General features: G+C 43.2%; 1 protein-coding gene across 1 annotated transcript in view; it reads right to left on the minus strand.

Moving 5' to 3' along the window:
• Positions 1 to 13,104, minus strand: part of LOC138666106 (uncharacterized) — a 48,446-nt gene extending 35,342 nt beyond the window's left edge. The window contains exons 1-2 of the mRNA XM_069754241.1: positions 12,998 to 13,104; positions 7,509 to 7,619 (exon numbers count right to left, since the gene is read on the minus strand). The gene's annotated coding sequence lies outside the window, so the exon portion shown is untranslated. The remainder of the gene's footprint in view (positions 1 to 7,508; positions 7,620 to 12,997) is intronic.
• Between the last annotated feature and the right edge of the window lie 3,957 nt (positions 13,105 to 17,061).

Below are 17,061 nucleotides of genomic sequence, written 5' to 3' on the forward strand. Positions count from 1 at the left end.
AGCGTGAAAAATACGGATTTCACACGGACAAGCAGTGTGACTTGCGAGAAATACGCAGCGCTGTTAGAGAGAAAAGCCGGTAATTCAGTGCGGTGTACAGTAAAATCACACTGACAGCTTCCAGTAGAATAGGTAGAATAAATGTGTACACATAGAATAGGTATATATATATATATGTCAGTAGACACATATATGTATATATATTAATATTTATTCCAGCGCTATACAGCTTGAAAGCCGGTAATTCAATTACCGGCTTTTTCTTTCTCCTTCCTAAAACCCGACATGATTTGAGACCTGGTTTACATACAGTAAACCATGTCTTCTCTCCATTTTTTTTGCAGATTCCACACTACTAATGTCAGTAGTGTGTATCTGCAAAATTTGGCCGTTCTAGCTCTTAAAATAAAGGGTTAAATGGCAGAAAAAATTGGCGTGGGCTCCCGCGCAATTTTCTCCGCCAGAGTAGTAAAGCCAGTGACTGAGGGCAGATATTAATAGCCTGGAGAGGGTCCACGGTTATTGGCCCCCCCCTGGCTAAAAATATCTGCCCCCAGCCACCCCAGAAAAGGCACATCTGGAAGATGCGCCTATTCTGGCACTTGGCCACTCTCTTCCCATTCCCGTGTAGCGGTGGGATATGGGGTAATGAAGGGTTAATGCCACCTTGCTATTGTAAGGTGACATTAAGCCTAATTAATAATGGAGAGGCGTCAATTATGACACCTATCCATTATTAATCCAATTGAATGAAAGGGTTAAATAAAACACAAACACATTATTTAAAATTATTTTAATGAAATAAAAACAATGGTTGTTGGAGTATTTTATTCTACGCCCAATCCAGTCACTGAAGACCCTCGTTCTGTGAAAGAAAAAACATAATAAACCAACAATATACTTACCCTCCGCAGATCTGTAACGTCCAACGATGTAAATCCTTCTGAAGGGGTTAAAAAATTTTGCAGCAAGGAGCTTTGCTAATGCAGGCTGCTCCTCGCTGCAAAACCCCGGGGAATGAGTCTAAATATAGATCAATGAGCTATATTTAGCTTCATTTGCGGTGAGGCGCCCTCTGCTGGCTGTTTATAGATCGTGGGAACTTGCCTAGAAAGCTCCCAGGCATAATTGACGCCTCTCCATTATTAATTAGGCTTAATGTCACCTTACAATAGCAAGGTGGCATTAACCCTTCATTACCCCATATCCCACCGCTACACGGGAATGGGAAGAGAGTGGCCAAGTGCCAGAATAGGCGCATCTTCCAGATGTGCCTTTTCTGGGGTGGCTGGGGGCAGATATTTTTAGCCAGGGGGGGGCCAATAACCGTGGACCCTCTCCAGGCTATTAATATCTGCCCTCAGTCACTGGCTTTACTACTCTGGCGGAGAAAATTGCGCGGGAGCCAATTTTTTCCGCCATTTAACCCTTTATTTTAAGAGCTAGAACGGCCAAATTTTGCAGATACACACTACTGACATTAGTAGTGTGGAATCTGCAAAAAAAAATGGAGAGAAGACATGGTTTACTGTATGTAACCATGTCTCAAATCATGTCGGGTTTTAGGAAGGAGAAAGAAAAAGCCGGTAATTGAATTACCGGCTTTCTGCTATATAGCGCTGGAAAAAATATTAATATATATACATATATGTGTCTACTGACATATATATATGTCAGTAGACAGTATATATATATATTTTTTTCTTTTTGGGACACATGGATCATTTCTATAGCGGTATGTTGGTTTTGCAAGCCTGCGAGAAAACCACGCAGTACGGATGCCATACGGATTACATACGGAGGATGCCATGCGCAAAAAACGCTGACACACCCTGCCTACGGAGGAGCTACGGACCACTATTTTCGGGACATTTCAGCGTATTACGGCCGTAATATACGGACCGTATTTTCATACGCTGAGTGTGAAGCCGGCCATAGCGTCTCAATCAGACGTCCACATTTCACGTAGGCTACTTTCACACTGGCGTTTTTTGCCAGACGTCGCAATGCGTTGTTTATGGCAAAAAACGCATCCTGAAAAGTTGTTTGCAGGATGCGTTTTTGCCCCATAGATTAACATTAGCGACGCATTGCGACGCTTTGCCACACGTCGCAACCATCGTGCGACGGTTGCGCCATGTTGTGGCGGACCGCCGGGAGCAAAAAACATTAAATGTAACATTTTTTGCTCCTGACGGACCGCTTTTTCCGACCGGAAACTCCGCCCCCACCTCCCCGCACCTCACAATGGGGCAGTGGATGCGCCGGAGAAATGCATCCGCTGCCTCCGTTGTGCAGTGCGTCAAACGCTAGCGTCACAATCTCTGCCCGACGCATTGCGACAGGGAGATTCCGACGCTAGTGTAAAAGTAGCCGTACTTGTCATATGTGCATATTTCACAGATAAAACATGAGCCCATCACCTTTTAGGGGGTTGTTCACACATCTGTTTTTTTTTTTATTATTTGATAACAGATTGTCCACAAAATAAAGAAAGAAGACATGTCTGCTTTTTTTTTTTCTCTTTTTTTTATTCAAGTCATTAATCAAAGTCACCCAGTCAAATCAATAAGGGTACATGTCAACATTCAGGATGGCCGGCGGTTTTGACGGAGCGGCGAACTCGCTCCGCCCCCTGCTGGAGACGCAATGATGCCGGATGTGTTCATTGCACACATCTGGAATCATCGCACCCCACACATAGGGCCCTGAAGTATACCTTGTGGAGGCGCAGCGGCGCCGCAAGGTAAACGGACATGCTGCGATCTAAAAAGTCGCATGTCCGGAATCGCAGGGCCGCCGGATGCGTGTTACCACGCATAGTGGAGATGGGATTTTATTAAATCCCCTCCACTATGCTGTAACATCTGGACGCTGCGTGTTTGACGCAAACACGCAGTATTTCCTGAACGTGGAAACATACCCTAAGAAGAAAAAAAACAAACCCTAGACGCCCAACCGTGTGTCATCTGCACGCTATCCAGCAATGTTTTTCTTCTTTTACTGTTTAAGGCCGGTTTCACACGTCAGTGGCTCCGGTACGTGTGGTGACAGTTTCCTCACGTACCGGAGACACTGACACACGTAGACACATTAAAATGAATGTGTCTCTGCACATGTCACCGTGTTTTCACGGACCGTGTGTCCATGTGCAAAACTCAGAGACATGTCAGTGCTCGTGGGAGCGCACGGATCACACGGACCCATTAAAGTCAATGGGTGCGTGTAAACATGTACTGCACACGGATGCCGTCCGTGTGCCGTCCATGTGCTTTTTTAAAGTCATAGGGTTAAAACTGAAACAAATTGCTTCAAAACACGAACACGGACAGCACACATATGGCCTGCGTGCACACTCGGAGACGGATAGCTCCGGGTCTGTTTCTTCACGTACCGGAAAAATCTGGACGTGTGAGACTGGCCTAATGGTTGTAGGCATTTTTTTTCTGCATAAGAAAAAATGACGCTACACTAATGGCAGAAAGACACATGGCCCGGAAATAGATAAAAATCAGATTCAATCTTATTCTTTTTTCATCCATGAAAAAAAAAAAAAAAAAAAAAAAAAAGCAGTATTAAAAAAGGCATGTCTGAACGAGGCCTAAAAAAAAGGCTTGCTAGGCATGCGATGTGTTGCAATACAGATGTGAAATCGGACACCCACCATGACAGTTAGGGTATGTGCACACGTCAGATTTTTTTCCTGACAAAATCCTGAGAATTCTGCCAGAAATTCGCGTTTTTTTCCGCGCGGATTTCTCGCGGAATTTGCGTGTTTTTTTTGCGGATTTTTTGCGTTTTTTTTTTTTTCCTGAATGTCAGTTTTGCTATTAAATCCGCAAAAAATCCGCAAAAAGAATGAGCATGTCCATTCTTTTTGCGGATTGCGTTTTTTTTGCGGAAAAAAACGCATACATCTGCACAAAAAATGCAGAATGCATTCTAAATGATAGGATGCATAATTTTAGCATTTTTAATGCGGATTTATAGCGTTTTTATAGCGAAATTCCGCAAAAAAAACGCAAAAAATCCGGACGTGTGCACATACCCTAAAGGGTATTTGTTTTGTTTTCTTGTGGCACCGCTGGATTTCTGCAGGTGCGACGTATGATAACTGTAGGTTCAATCGATATGGAGTCACAGTCTTATGTTTGGTTAATTCTGCATCTGAAAAACATTGGATTTCTTGTCACACATCCACGTGAACCTCCATTATGTTACGATATAATATCGCCATACTGCGATCCTTGCGATATGCAGAGCAGGCGACGCCATACAGCCGCACCCTTAGGGCGCATTCAGGCGATCGTATATTCGGTCCCGACGCATTATGGCAAGTGAACATGGATGATTTTTTACATGGACCAAACAAAAAATTGCATCATGCACTTCTATGGGTCAAAATAATGCATGCTATGTGGGCGAGTACATGGAGCCCGTCACATCTACAATATGTACAGGTTACTGGCCCGTATTTACTGTAAATATGGCCGTCTGAAGAGACTGAAAACCAAATTTGTAAGAAATGAAGTTGGCCTGTTCTAGACAAGTGGTCGGAAACCCCTTTGGTTGAGACTATACTTATGTGGGGTTAAATATGAATATATTAACGAGACGATGTTCTCTGCTTTTGTACGGATAAAGCTTATTGAAATGAATAAGTTAGGCCTGGTGTACACAGGCAGTACAGGCCTAGTTCTGTGTTGCCCATAGCAACCAATGAGATTTTAGCTTTTATTTTTACAACTCTTGACAAGTAGAGGATCCGATTGGTTGCCGTGGGCAGCGACGTCTTCATTTTATCTCGGCATTGGTTTATAAACATGGAATATGTCGCTTTTGTTGTAATATGGAAGGGCAGCCTGAGGGGCGACACAGACTCTCTGCAGGCTCAGCAGGTCACCATTTCAATAAGCTTTATTAAAACAAAAGTAGACAACCATAAATTGCACATCGCAATTGTATAATGAATGTGGCGCATGGGCGACAAATAAGTCAGACATAAGCTCCACCTTCAAATATCCTGACAAAGCCCCAAAATCCGTGTCATCCTCCATGGGTAAAGAAGGCCTAATCCTGACATTCCCCACTGGAATACACAACTGGTATACAATCAGTGTTTGTGGAGTCTCGGCCTTCTTGAAATTAGTACACCCAAACCGAGCCGAAGGCCAGAGCTCTGCGACAATTAGATGCTCACACAGTTGATTAGCATGGGGGCAATGGAGAAGCATTGTGCTGGCCAAAAAATTATTGGGGGCACAAAAAAAAACAAACAAAAGACTCAAGGGCTCATGCAGACTTCTGTGCACATTGGTCTGCGCACGTGACGTACAGGCCTCGTCTCTTCCGATGTGAGTGTTACAGCCTCATAAAAATGTGTGAACCGGTCATACTCGGGTCACGAGAGCAGAGGCCAGTCCATGTATTGTGTTCTCAGATCGGATCAAAATCCACGGACGTCTGACTGGAGCCTAAGGATCGGCGCCACCAATGCTGAAGACCCGGGGCAGTGCACATGCCCTGACATTCTGGCTGAGTTCCCTGAAACTCTGCCAACGTTTCGGCCACGCAGGTCCTTTATCAAGCCAAGAAAAAAAAATGCATGATGTTAGATGATAAAGGCCCTGCGTGGCCGAAACGTTGCTATTTTTCCTGTATGAACACAGGTGTCAATAAAAATCCATTTGGAAGGAGAATACACGGTGCCTTGGATCTTTATAATGCATGTAGTTTTTACAACCCAGTGGAGGAGCTGTACTAAGTGTGCACAGGACACGGAGTGGTGCATGGGATATACCCTGCATAGACACCATTTTGAGTAAGGCTACTTTCACACTTCCATCTTTTTTCCTCTGTCGCAATCCGTCGTTATGGGCAAAAAACGGATCCTGCAAATGTGCTTGTAGGATGCGTTTTTTGCCCATAGACTTGTATTAGCGACGGATGGGCACACGTCGCATCCGTCGTGCGACGGATCCGTCGTGTTTTGGTGGACGCGATGCACAAAAAAAGTTCAATGTAACTTTTTTTGTGCGACGTGTCCGCCATTTTTGACCGCGCATGCGCAGCCAAAACTCCACCCCCTCCTCCCCGCTCATCACAATGGGCAGCGGATGGGTTGTAAAACTGTAAAACTGCATCCGCTGCCCACGTTGTGCTAAATTTAGCACAACGTCCGTTGGTACATCAGGCCGACGGTTTGCGATGGCCCCGTACCGACGGAAGTGTGAAAGTAGCCTAATATGCCAGCTTCAACACAGTGATACAATTGGACCCTTCTTCCACCACTCTCCATCATGGAGGCACCTACTAGTCATCATCAGCATCCTGGTGCAATGATATCATAGCATTGCAACAGAACGCTCTGTGAAGCTCAGATTAGGCGAGAGGGCGTCAATACTTTCTAAAAGGGGGCTACTTTTTTTTTTTTAAGTGGTTGTATGTGCTCGAAACTTAATGCTGCATTCGCGCTATGTGACTGCAGAATCATGACAGAGTGTAGGGTGCGCACACACACTGTCACGATTCCCCAGCACTGTCGGCAATAAGCGGGCGGCCACTTGACCACATTTACGTGATTTTCCTACGCGTTTGGCTTTTCTTCATAGAAGTAAAAAGAGAAAAGCAAAGCGAGACGAGTCGGAGCATGACCACATGGAGTAGAGGGTCATTATTACTTTTGGAGTGGGCACTCCAGATCCATTACTGTAAGAGGGGGCATCGCTCTCGGGATTGCTCGCTATGCACCTGCAATTTCACAGTTGCAAAATAAAATCAGATCCCATGTTGTAGAATTTGCTGTGATACCAGAGATCCAAGTGCACGCGCCTCTAATCTGCAGACTGGCACAATATATATCGTCACGGCCTAAAAATATAGATTGGATAAATAAATAAAAAGTTTCCTCCCTCCAGATATAGGCGTACGTGCAGCCTCCCCCGTCTGGACGAGCAGGATTCCCCGCAGGACTCGGAAACCGAAGTCAAGTTCACCCACCTGATAAATGGTCACGGAGGTCCACGGCGCTGTGGTCACCAGAACTACCCGCGATAGACATTAACCCCTTCCTGTACGCCCTCCTTCTGGGTGATCCATAAATGCCATTATTGACGAGCTGAGCATTTTTTTTTCCCCTTCAGCCTGGCTTTTGGAATCTGACCCCCTCCGTAGTCCTGACCACTCCGAGCGGCCGGTTAAACATTACCCCAAAGTTACAGATCAGCTACAGATGTCATCGCCTCTAATTGGACTTTACGAGTCATCGACTCATTGCACCCCCCGGGGATTTTCAGGCCTCGTGAACTTGTAGCCATGGTCTACCACTTTACAGTAGAGACCACAGGGGTCCTCAACCTGCGACTCGACCGCTGTCGCGACACTACAATCCCAAACGTGCCCTGGAGCAGGTTCGAGACCGCCGGTGGGCACAGCGCGGACACAGGAAGAGTAAAGGTTACTCCATACACAGACAGGGAGGGACGGAAAGAGCAAAAGTATTCTCTCACCTGTGCACTGCGGAGATTTCCCAGGGGGGTCCACGGCAGCCAATCGGGCCCCCCCTAAACGATCAGGATGTGACAGTCACACTGTGGTCCCACCAGGAATAAAGGTATTTCCTGTAATGGAGAGGAGAGAGCAGGCAGGTGAGACAGGCGCAGTATGTCAGGGACATCAGAGAGGGAGAGACGGTGGGGGAGGGGAGGCACAGGTGAGACACACCTACAAAAGCATGGACGTCAGTGGCAACAGACAGGCAGGGACAGGCAGAGAGATAGCGTTACATGTGGCAGAGACAGCCCAGGAGAACGTACAAGCAGGCGAGACACGAACAATACCCGGAGAAAAGAAAATTACTGCGTCTTTAAGAGAATTAAACACCGTTTACTGCCTCTGTAAATTAGATTTCCAGTGAACATAAATCCTTGACGTCGCCTCTTCTGCAAAGTTATGAAAAGTTCTACTCATGCTAAATATACCGTATATATATATATATATATATATATATATATATATATATATATATATATATATATATATATATATATATATGTCCAGAAAGTTACCCTGATCCCCAATATGGCTGGGAGACACAGCCTGAGTCATTGTTGCATTTTTTTCATCAAAAAAATTTTTTTTTCTCTTTAATTTTTGCTGAACTCTTCCTGTAATTTCTGCCTTTTTAGAAGTCTATTTAACGGTATGTGCACAAGTTGCGGATTTTGTTGCGGATCCACAGCGGTTTCCCATGAGTTTACAGTACAATGTAAACCTATGGGAAACGAAATCCGCAGTGCACATGCTGCAGAATAAACCGCGCGGAAACGCAGCATTTTATTTTCCGCAGCATGTCAATTCTTTGTGCGGAATCCGCAGCGTTTTTACAGCTGCTCCGATAGAAAACTGCAGATGTAAAATCGCAGCGGAATCCGCAGTAGAAACCGCGATAAATCCGCAGGAAAAACCGCAGCGGTTTTGCACTGCGGATTTATAAAATCCGCTGCGGAAAAACCCGCAGAGGAGCTTTCTACGTATGCACATACCCTTATGTGTTCACTTATTGTTTCTTTTTTTTTTAATGTTCGCCAAAGAGGGTGAGGATTTTATTTTCCAGTTTTTGCAGATGATTCATTCAGACACATTTTAAAAAGTTGCAACATTTTTGTGAATTTATTTTTTAATTTATACCATATATATATTTGCAACATTTCAGCATAACAGGACTTTTTTTTAATGAAAAGTCAAAGACAAAAAAAGATGATTTTTGATTTTGCTCACTAGCCGTGATCTGCGTGTGCTCGGAGTCTGCGGCAGTCGCCCGGTTATGTGACACCACATCCCGCATTTCCGTATAGCTGCATAATGAAGGACTTTTGTAAAGTTGGGACACAAACTGTTAATAACATTTTTGGTTCCTGTGACTTATTTTACTGATTATTAGAAACTAGCAGGGAATTAATTTGTTTGGTCTGAGACCCAATGTCGGCAAACTTAAAGGGGATGTATTAGATTAAAGGAAAATATGGCCACTTTCTTCTCAAAACAGAACCACTTTTGGATATCATTAATCTGCATTAGGCCCACTGGAAAAAGTGGTGCTGATTTGGGAAGAAAAGAAGATCTGTGGATGACTCACTGTTATGGGGGATCTGTGGGTGATGCACTGTTATGGGGGATCTGTGGGTGATGCGCTGTTATGGGGGATCTGTGGATGACTCACTGTTATGGGGGATCTGTGGGTGATGCGCTGTTATGGGGGATCTGTGGGTGATGCGCTGTTATGGGGGATCTGTGGATGACGCACTGTTATGGGAGATCTGTGGATGACGCACTGTTATGGGGGATCTGTGGGTGATGCGCTGTTATGGGGGATCTGTGGGTGATGCGCTGTTATGGGGGATCTGTGGATGACGCACTGTTATGGGAGATCTGTGGATGACGCACTGTTATGGGGGATCTGTGGATGTTGCACTGTTATGGGAGATCTGTGGATGACGCACTGTTATGGGGGATCTGTGGGTGATGCGCTGTTATGGGGGATCTGTGGATGACTCACTGTTATGGGGGATCTGTGGGTGATGCGCTGTTATGGGGATCTGTGGGTGATGCACTGTTATGGGGATATGTGGATGACGCACTGTTATAGGGGATCTGTGGATGATGCACTGTTATGGGGGAGCTGTGGAGGACACACTGTTATGGGGGATCTGTGGATGATGCACTGTTATGGGGATATGTGGATGATGCACTGTTATGGGGGATCTGTGGGTGACGCACTGTTATGGGGATCTGTGGATGATGCACTGTTATGGGGATCTGTGGGTGACGCACTGTTATGGGGATCTGTGGATGACGCACTGTTATGGGGGATCTGTGGATGACGCACTGTTATGGGGGATCTGTGGATGATGCACTGTTATGGGGATATGTGGATGATGCACTGTTATGGGGGATCTGCGGGTGACGCACTGTTATGGGGATCTGTGGATGATGCACTGTTATGGGGATCTGTGGGTGACGCACTGTTATGGGGATCTGTGGATGATGCACTGTTATGGGGATCTGTGGATGACGCACTGTTATGGGGATCTGTGGGTGACGCACTGTTATGGGGGATCTGTGGATGACGCACTGTTATGGGGGATCTGTGGATGACACACTGTTATGGGGGATCTGTGGATGATGCGCTGTTATGGGGATCTGTGGGTGACGCACTGTTATGGGGATCTGTGGATGATGCACTGTTATGGGGGATCTGTGGGTGACGCACTGTTATGGGGGATCTGTGGGTGACGCACTGTTATGGGGATCTGTGGGTGACGCTCTGTTATGGAGGATCTGTGGGTGATACCCCGTTATGTGGCTGAGACTGTTTTAACCCTAAAAGTTGAGGTAGCATGGCCATTTCCAAAAATGTCCAGCCTTTTAATCTTTAATTTTTTTTTAATGAGTTAGGATTTTCCCTAACGCCTTTTGGGGGCAGAAAAGGGTTTTGAACAAAATGAAAACCTAATCTCTTCTCTCTGCCCTCGCCGAGTGCTGCGGTTTTCTATCCCCCCATTCCGGACTCGTGATCTCACACATACCGCGCTGTGGATGTTACATTGTACGGACACGATGTGACTAATATCCCAACAGTGTTTGGCACGCTGTTTTTTTTTTTCACATTTCCTGATATTTGTTTTCTACCCCCTTCTGTTTCCTCCTTGAAATTACAACAAGAATAGTAATATATATATCACCCGGCTGTAATGCCGCGCTTCCATTATTTGCTAGTGCGTCTCAAAAATGGCTCAAAAATCAAGAAAAAACTCTTGTTTGCACATGGGGAATCACATTGTTTTTGGCCATTTCATGACTTTTAGCCGCATTTTCACACATTTTTACCCTGCTGGCTCTTTTGGTAATTTTTAATTGTCTTTGCACCACTGGATAGAGATGAACTGCTGTGATGTCTCCAAGACACAGAACACATTGACATAAAGGATTCCTGCTCTCCGGCCTCTTTGTGGCGCATGGTCAGAAGTGGCAGCAGAATGGCCGACATTCTCCAGCTCTACTGAGCAGTGTACATCTGAAACCAGACGTTTCCATCCACTATATAAAGACACATCTGCAGGGATCTCTTTCCACAAGCTTCTCACAATAGTTGGTCGGAATTTGGGTATATTCCTCCTGACAAAACTGGTGTGTCTGATCCAGGTTTGTAGGTCGCCTTGCTCGCACTGACCTTTTCAGCTTTGTCCATAAATTTTCAATAGGATTGAGATCATGGCTTTGTGATGGCTCCAAAACTTTGACTTTGTTATCCTGAAGCCACTTTGTTACCAATGCTTTGGGTCATTGTCCAATTGGAAGACCCATTTCCGCCCAAATTTAGCTTCCAGGCTGATGTCTTGAGATGTTGCTTCAGTATTGCCACATAATCTTCTTTTCTCATGATGCCATCTATTTTGTGAAGTGCACCAGTCCCTCCAGCAGCAAAACTACCCCACAACATGATGTGGCCACCACTGTGTTTCACATTGGGGATGGTGTTCTTATGCTTCCAAGCTTCTCCCTTTGTCCTCCAAACGTAACAATGGTCATTATGTCCAAAACGTTCAATTTTAGTTTCATCAGACCACGGGACATGTCTCCAAAAATTAAGGTCTTTGTTCCTGTTTGCATTTGCAAACATTAATCTGGCTTTTTTATGTTTCTTTTGGAGTAATAGCTTCTTCCTGGCAGAGCGGTCTTTCAGCCCATGTTGATACAGTAGTCGTTTCACTGTGGATAGTGACACAGTCTTACCAGCTTCCACAATCATCTTCACAAGGTCTTTTGCTTTTGTCCTTGGGTTGATCTGCAAATGCCTGACCTAAGCACGTTCATCTCTGGGACACAAAACCCGTCTCCTTCCTGAGCGGTATGATGAACATTCCTATCTTGTTTTTTCGTGCGTATAATTGTTTGTACAGATGAACGAGGCATCTTCAGGTGTCTTGAAATTGTACCCAAGGATGAGCCAGACTTGTGCAAGTCCACAATTCTCTTCCTAATATCTTGGCTGATTTCTTGAGACTTTCCCATGATGCTACACAAAGAAGCAGTGTGTTTCAGGTGTACATTAAAATACATCCACAGGTGTGTCTTTAATTAAATCAGATGTTGGCAAATAAGAAGCTTCCAAACACATGACATCATCATATGGGCAGTCCAGAATTGTTTAAAGGCATAGTAATCTTAGGGTATGTGCACACGCTGCGGATTTTGCTGCGGATCAGCAGCAGTTTACAGTACAATGTAAACCTATGGGAAACCAAATCCGCAGTGCACATGCTGCAGAAAAAACTGCGCGGAAACGCTGCGGTTTATTTTCTGCAGCATGTCAATTCTTTGTGCGGATTCCGCTGCGGATTTCAACCTTCTCCAATAGAAATCTGCAGGTTAAAATCCGCAGAGAAAACCGCAAAAGAAACCGCGATAAATCCGCAGTAAAATCCCCTGCGGTTTTTCACTGCGGATTTTGCAAATCCGCTGCGGAAAATTCTGCAATGGAATCCGCAGCGTGTGCACTTAGCCTTAGTGTCTGTAAACTTTTTACTTTGCAGTAAGTAATAAAAAAAACATTATTTCTCTCTCTCTCTCTCTCATTATTCTGGCATGTGGCAAATATTATTAATTATGGTAATCCTAACTGACCTAAAACGGGAAAGGTTTATTCTGATTTAATGTCAGATATTAGGAAAAACATGCAGATGTGTCTTTTTATATACTGGATGGAAATTTCTGATTTCAACTGTAGCTGTAAATCCAGCTCTGGGTGAGATAACACACTTACTAAAAAGCAGCAGTATGTAGGACAACAGAGAGTATTACTGAGCAGAGTATATGTGAATCCAGCACTAGAGTGAAATAAATTACTTACTAAAAAAAAAAACAGTCTGCAAGACATTATACAGCCGTAGTAATCAGCTTAGCTATTAATCCATCTGAGGGGAGATAAAACACTTACTGGAAAACAGCAGCAAAGGTTTGTGTGTTATTTCTGCCTCCCTCTCTATCAGTCAATTTCTCATTCAGCTCCTCCTTTCTCAATGGAATCCAATAAGCAGTTGTAATCTGAATCCTTCCCAGCAGTCTGTATTAAGCAAGATGGATTTAGGCAGTATTTCTGAGTGAATGATGATTCTAGGAGCAAGGGCAGGAGAAGAGGTGGCTCATAAGTGGAGAAAGAAACATATTTCTATAAGATATATTACAAAATGTATTGTACTTGTATTGATTTATGCAAAGTTGGCTGAAACAACATTGACCACTTTAAAAAAAAAAAAAAAAAACATAAAAAACATCAAATTATGGAAAAAAAAATACCTGTTATGTCAAAGTTTAAGAAGCAGATAATTTTGTAACAAAACCTTTTGGGAATTTAATTTGTAGTTTATAAAACAGTAACTAATAAATTATCATATACAGTCATCGCCGAAAGTGTTGGCACCCTTGAAATTGTTCCAGAAATGAAGTACGGTATTTCTTCCAGAAAATTATTACAATTACACATGTTTTGTTATGCACATGTTTATTTCCTTTGTGTGTATTGGAGCAACACAAAAAAAAAAAGAGAAAAAAAACAAATTGGACATAATTTCATACAAAACTCCCCAAATAGGCCCGACAAATTGTTGGCACCTTTCCAAAATTGTGGGTAAACAACTTTGTTTGAAGCATGTGATGCTCGTTCAGACTCGCCTGTGGCAAGTAACAGGTGTGGGCAATATGAAAATCACACATGAAACCAGATAAAAAGGGGAGAAGTTTACTCAAACTTTGAATTGTGTGTCTGTGTGTGCCTCATTAAGCATGGAGGACAGAAAGAGGAAAAGAGAACTGTCTGAGAACTTGAGAACCAAAACTGTTGAAAAAATATCAACACTCAAGGTGACAAGTCCATCTCCAGAGATCTTGATGTTCTTTTGTCCACAGTGCGCAACATAACCAAGAAGTAGCTAATCTCCTCGAACAAGGACATTAGAGAAATATGGATGAAAGGTTGTAGCGCAGGATAGTCCGGATGGTGGATAAGCCCCAATCAAGTTCAAAAGAAATCCAAGCTGTCCTGCAGGCTCAGGGGGCATCAGTGTCAGCTCAAACTATGCGTGCACATGTGAATGAAATAAAATGCTATAGCAGGAGACAAAGAAGGACCCCACTGCTGACACAGAGACATAAAAAACTAGATGGCACTTTGCCAAAATGTGCGTGAGTAATCCAAAATCATTCTGGGAAAGCTTCTTGTGGACAGGTGAAACCAAGATTGAGCTTTTTGGTAAAGCACATCATTCTACTGTTTACTGAAAACGGAATGAGGCCTACAAAGAAAAGAACACAGTACCTACAGTCAGATATGGTGGAGGGTCCCGGATGTTTTGGGGTTATTTTGCTACCTCTGGCCTGGGTGTCTTGACTGTGCGCAAGGCATCTTGAAATCTGAAGATTACCAAAGGATTTTGGGGGGCAATGTAGTGCCCAGTGTCAGAGAGCTGGGTTTGTGTCCTAGGTCATGGGTCTTCCAGCAGGATAATGACCCCAAACATACATCAAGAAGCCCCCAAAATGGATGGAAACAAAGTGCTGGAGAGTCCTAAAAGTGCTGGAGAGTTCTAATACACAAAAAGGAAATAAACCTGTGTATAACAAAACATGGGGAACTGTAATAATTTTTCTAGGAGAAATACTTCATTTTCTGGAAAAATTTCACGGGTGCCAACACTTTCGGCCATGACTGTATAAAACATATATAAAATGTTATACAAAAGTCTACGTACAATAGAAGGCCAGCGTGTGATCCAGCTGTGTGCGACGAGATAGAAGGGCTTTTCCTGTCAAGACTTAAGAAGGAAACAGAATAAGAGCGTAGCGCCGGCCGCTACTATCGCTGCACATACAGAACGCCTCTCCGCAGCGCCAGGGTCTGTATTTTCGTCCGGCGTAAACAGACATCACACACGGGTAACAACGGGTCACAATATTTCTCCTTCTTTACTTACAGTCGCGAGGGAAGACTTTGCAAATATGTGAGACATTTCCCTTTGAGAAGTGACCGCTTTCCAGGCTGCTCGGCAGGTTTTTAGGATACTCAGCTCAGAAACAGCGCCACCTCGTGGAAACCACCGGCAAGTGCAAGTCTAATATCCAGTGCATGTAGAAGCCCCACCTTGTGCTCACAATGTTACCACTGGCAATATTCCGCGTTGCTACATTTCCTTTAAGGCTGTGTGCACACGTTGCTGATTTTTCGCATTTTTTTCACGATAAAAACGCTATATAACCACCATAAAACAGCATACAATAAGCATCCCATCATTTAGAATGAATTCCGCATGTTTTGTGCACATGATGCGTTTTCCGCAAAAAAACGCATCGCGGTAAACACAGCATGTTCATTAATTTTGCTTTTTTTTTTGTGGATTTCCCACTATCAGGGTATGTGCACACGTTCAGGTTTGTTCGCGATAAAAACGCATTAGAAAACGCCTACATATGCATCCTATCATTTAGAATGCATTCTGCAATTTTTGTGCACATGATGCGTTTTTTTCCACACAAAAAACGCATTGCGGTAAAAAAAAAAGCAACATGTTCATTAATTTTGCGGATTTTTTGCGTTTTTCCCGCTATTCTATGCATTTGGAAAAAACGCACAAAAAACGCGTCAAAAACGCATAAAAAACACATGCGGATTTCTGGCAGAAATGTCCGGTTTTTGTCAGGAAATTTCTGCTAGAAAATCCTGACGTGTGCACATACCCTAAAATGCATTGGGAAATGTCCAGAAAAAAAACGCGGCAAAAACGCATGCAGATTTCTTGCAGAAAATTTCAGGTTTTTCTCAGGAATTTTCTGCAAGAAATCCTCAACGCGTGCACATAGCCTTAGGGGGACAAATCTGATTTTCAAGAGAAATCCATCCGTTGTTTTAGATTCTTTTACGTGGATTTTGAAGCAAATCTTGGCATTTTTACAGCTTTTTTTATGCTAATTTTCAGCTTTGTTTTACAGTACCAGCAAAGCCTATGAGATTTCAGAAATCTTCTGTACACACATTGGGTTTTTTTGCCGTCAGTATTTTGTGCTTTGCATGGTTTTTTGGACATAGAGCATATCGCTCCTTTCATCGTTTTTCATTGTTTGAAAAAACAATTTTTCATTGGTGAAAAAAAGCGGAAAAACCGCAGCAAAATCGCAGGTATCATTTATTGCAGCTTTTTTTGTGTGCAAAAACTCTTTAGAATCGGACTTTTTTTTCAACACTAAACTTTATCAGCATGCACAAGAGACAAATCTAACATGCCAAAACCGCCACAAAAAGACGCAAGAAAAGCATGCTTTTTTTTCTGCAGCTTCTTTCCTGCCAAGAGATCAGGTTTTGCTGCAGAAAAAAAAAGCTGAAAAAAAGACCTAGTGTGAACTTACCCTTTTAATACGCTTCCTTTTTATTTCTAAGTGAAGCCACATTATTCTAGTTCCCATTACATAGCGGGTAAAAAAAAAAAGTTACAAATCCTTGTAATCTGCGCCTTAACGCTGTCAAATGAAACGCTAGGTTTATGTTGATTCCGAAGCTGATTCTTCTTTAAAATCCACATGAAAAGCAGCATTTGCCATTAAAATCAATAGGAAAATTATTCAGGGCATTTGAAGTGGGTTTTTTTGTATGCGGATGTTGGAGCAGAGTTTGTTCGTATGTGTATGAAAGGCTATTAAAAAAAAAAGTATGGGGAAAAAAAACAGCGAAAACTGCATGTAAACTGAAAACCTTGTTAAAGAAACAACTGAACAATAAAAAAAACAACCAAAAACAAACACAGCATGGGTTTCTGATGTATATTTATTGAAAAAAAAAACCTCTCAGATTTTTCCACTTCTAAAAAACTCTGTGTGAACATACTCTTTTAGTTGTGCAGGTTTTAAAGGTTTATTTTTCCGCACATAATTTTTTGCAGCTTTTTTTTTATTTTTTACTTATTGTCAAGTTTGGTGCAGATTCCGTGAAGAATTTGCATCAAAGAAGTGACGTAC

The sequence above is a fragment of the Ranitomeya imitator genome, chromosome 2 (assembly GCF_032444005.1).
Source record: "Ranitomeya imitator isolate aRanImi1 chromosome 2, aRanImi1.pri, whole genome shotgun sequence".
NCBI classification, from domain to species: Eukaryota; Metazoa; Chordata; class Amphibia; order Anura; family Dendrobatidae; genus Ranitomeya; species Ranitomeya imitator.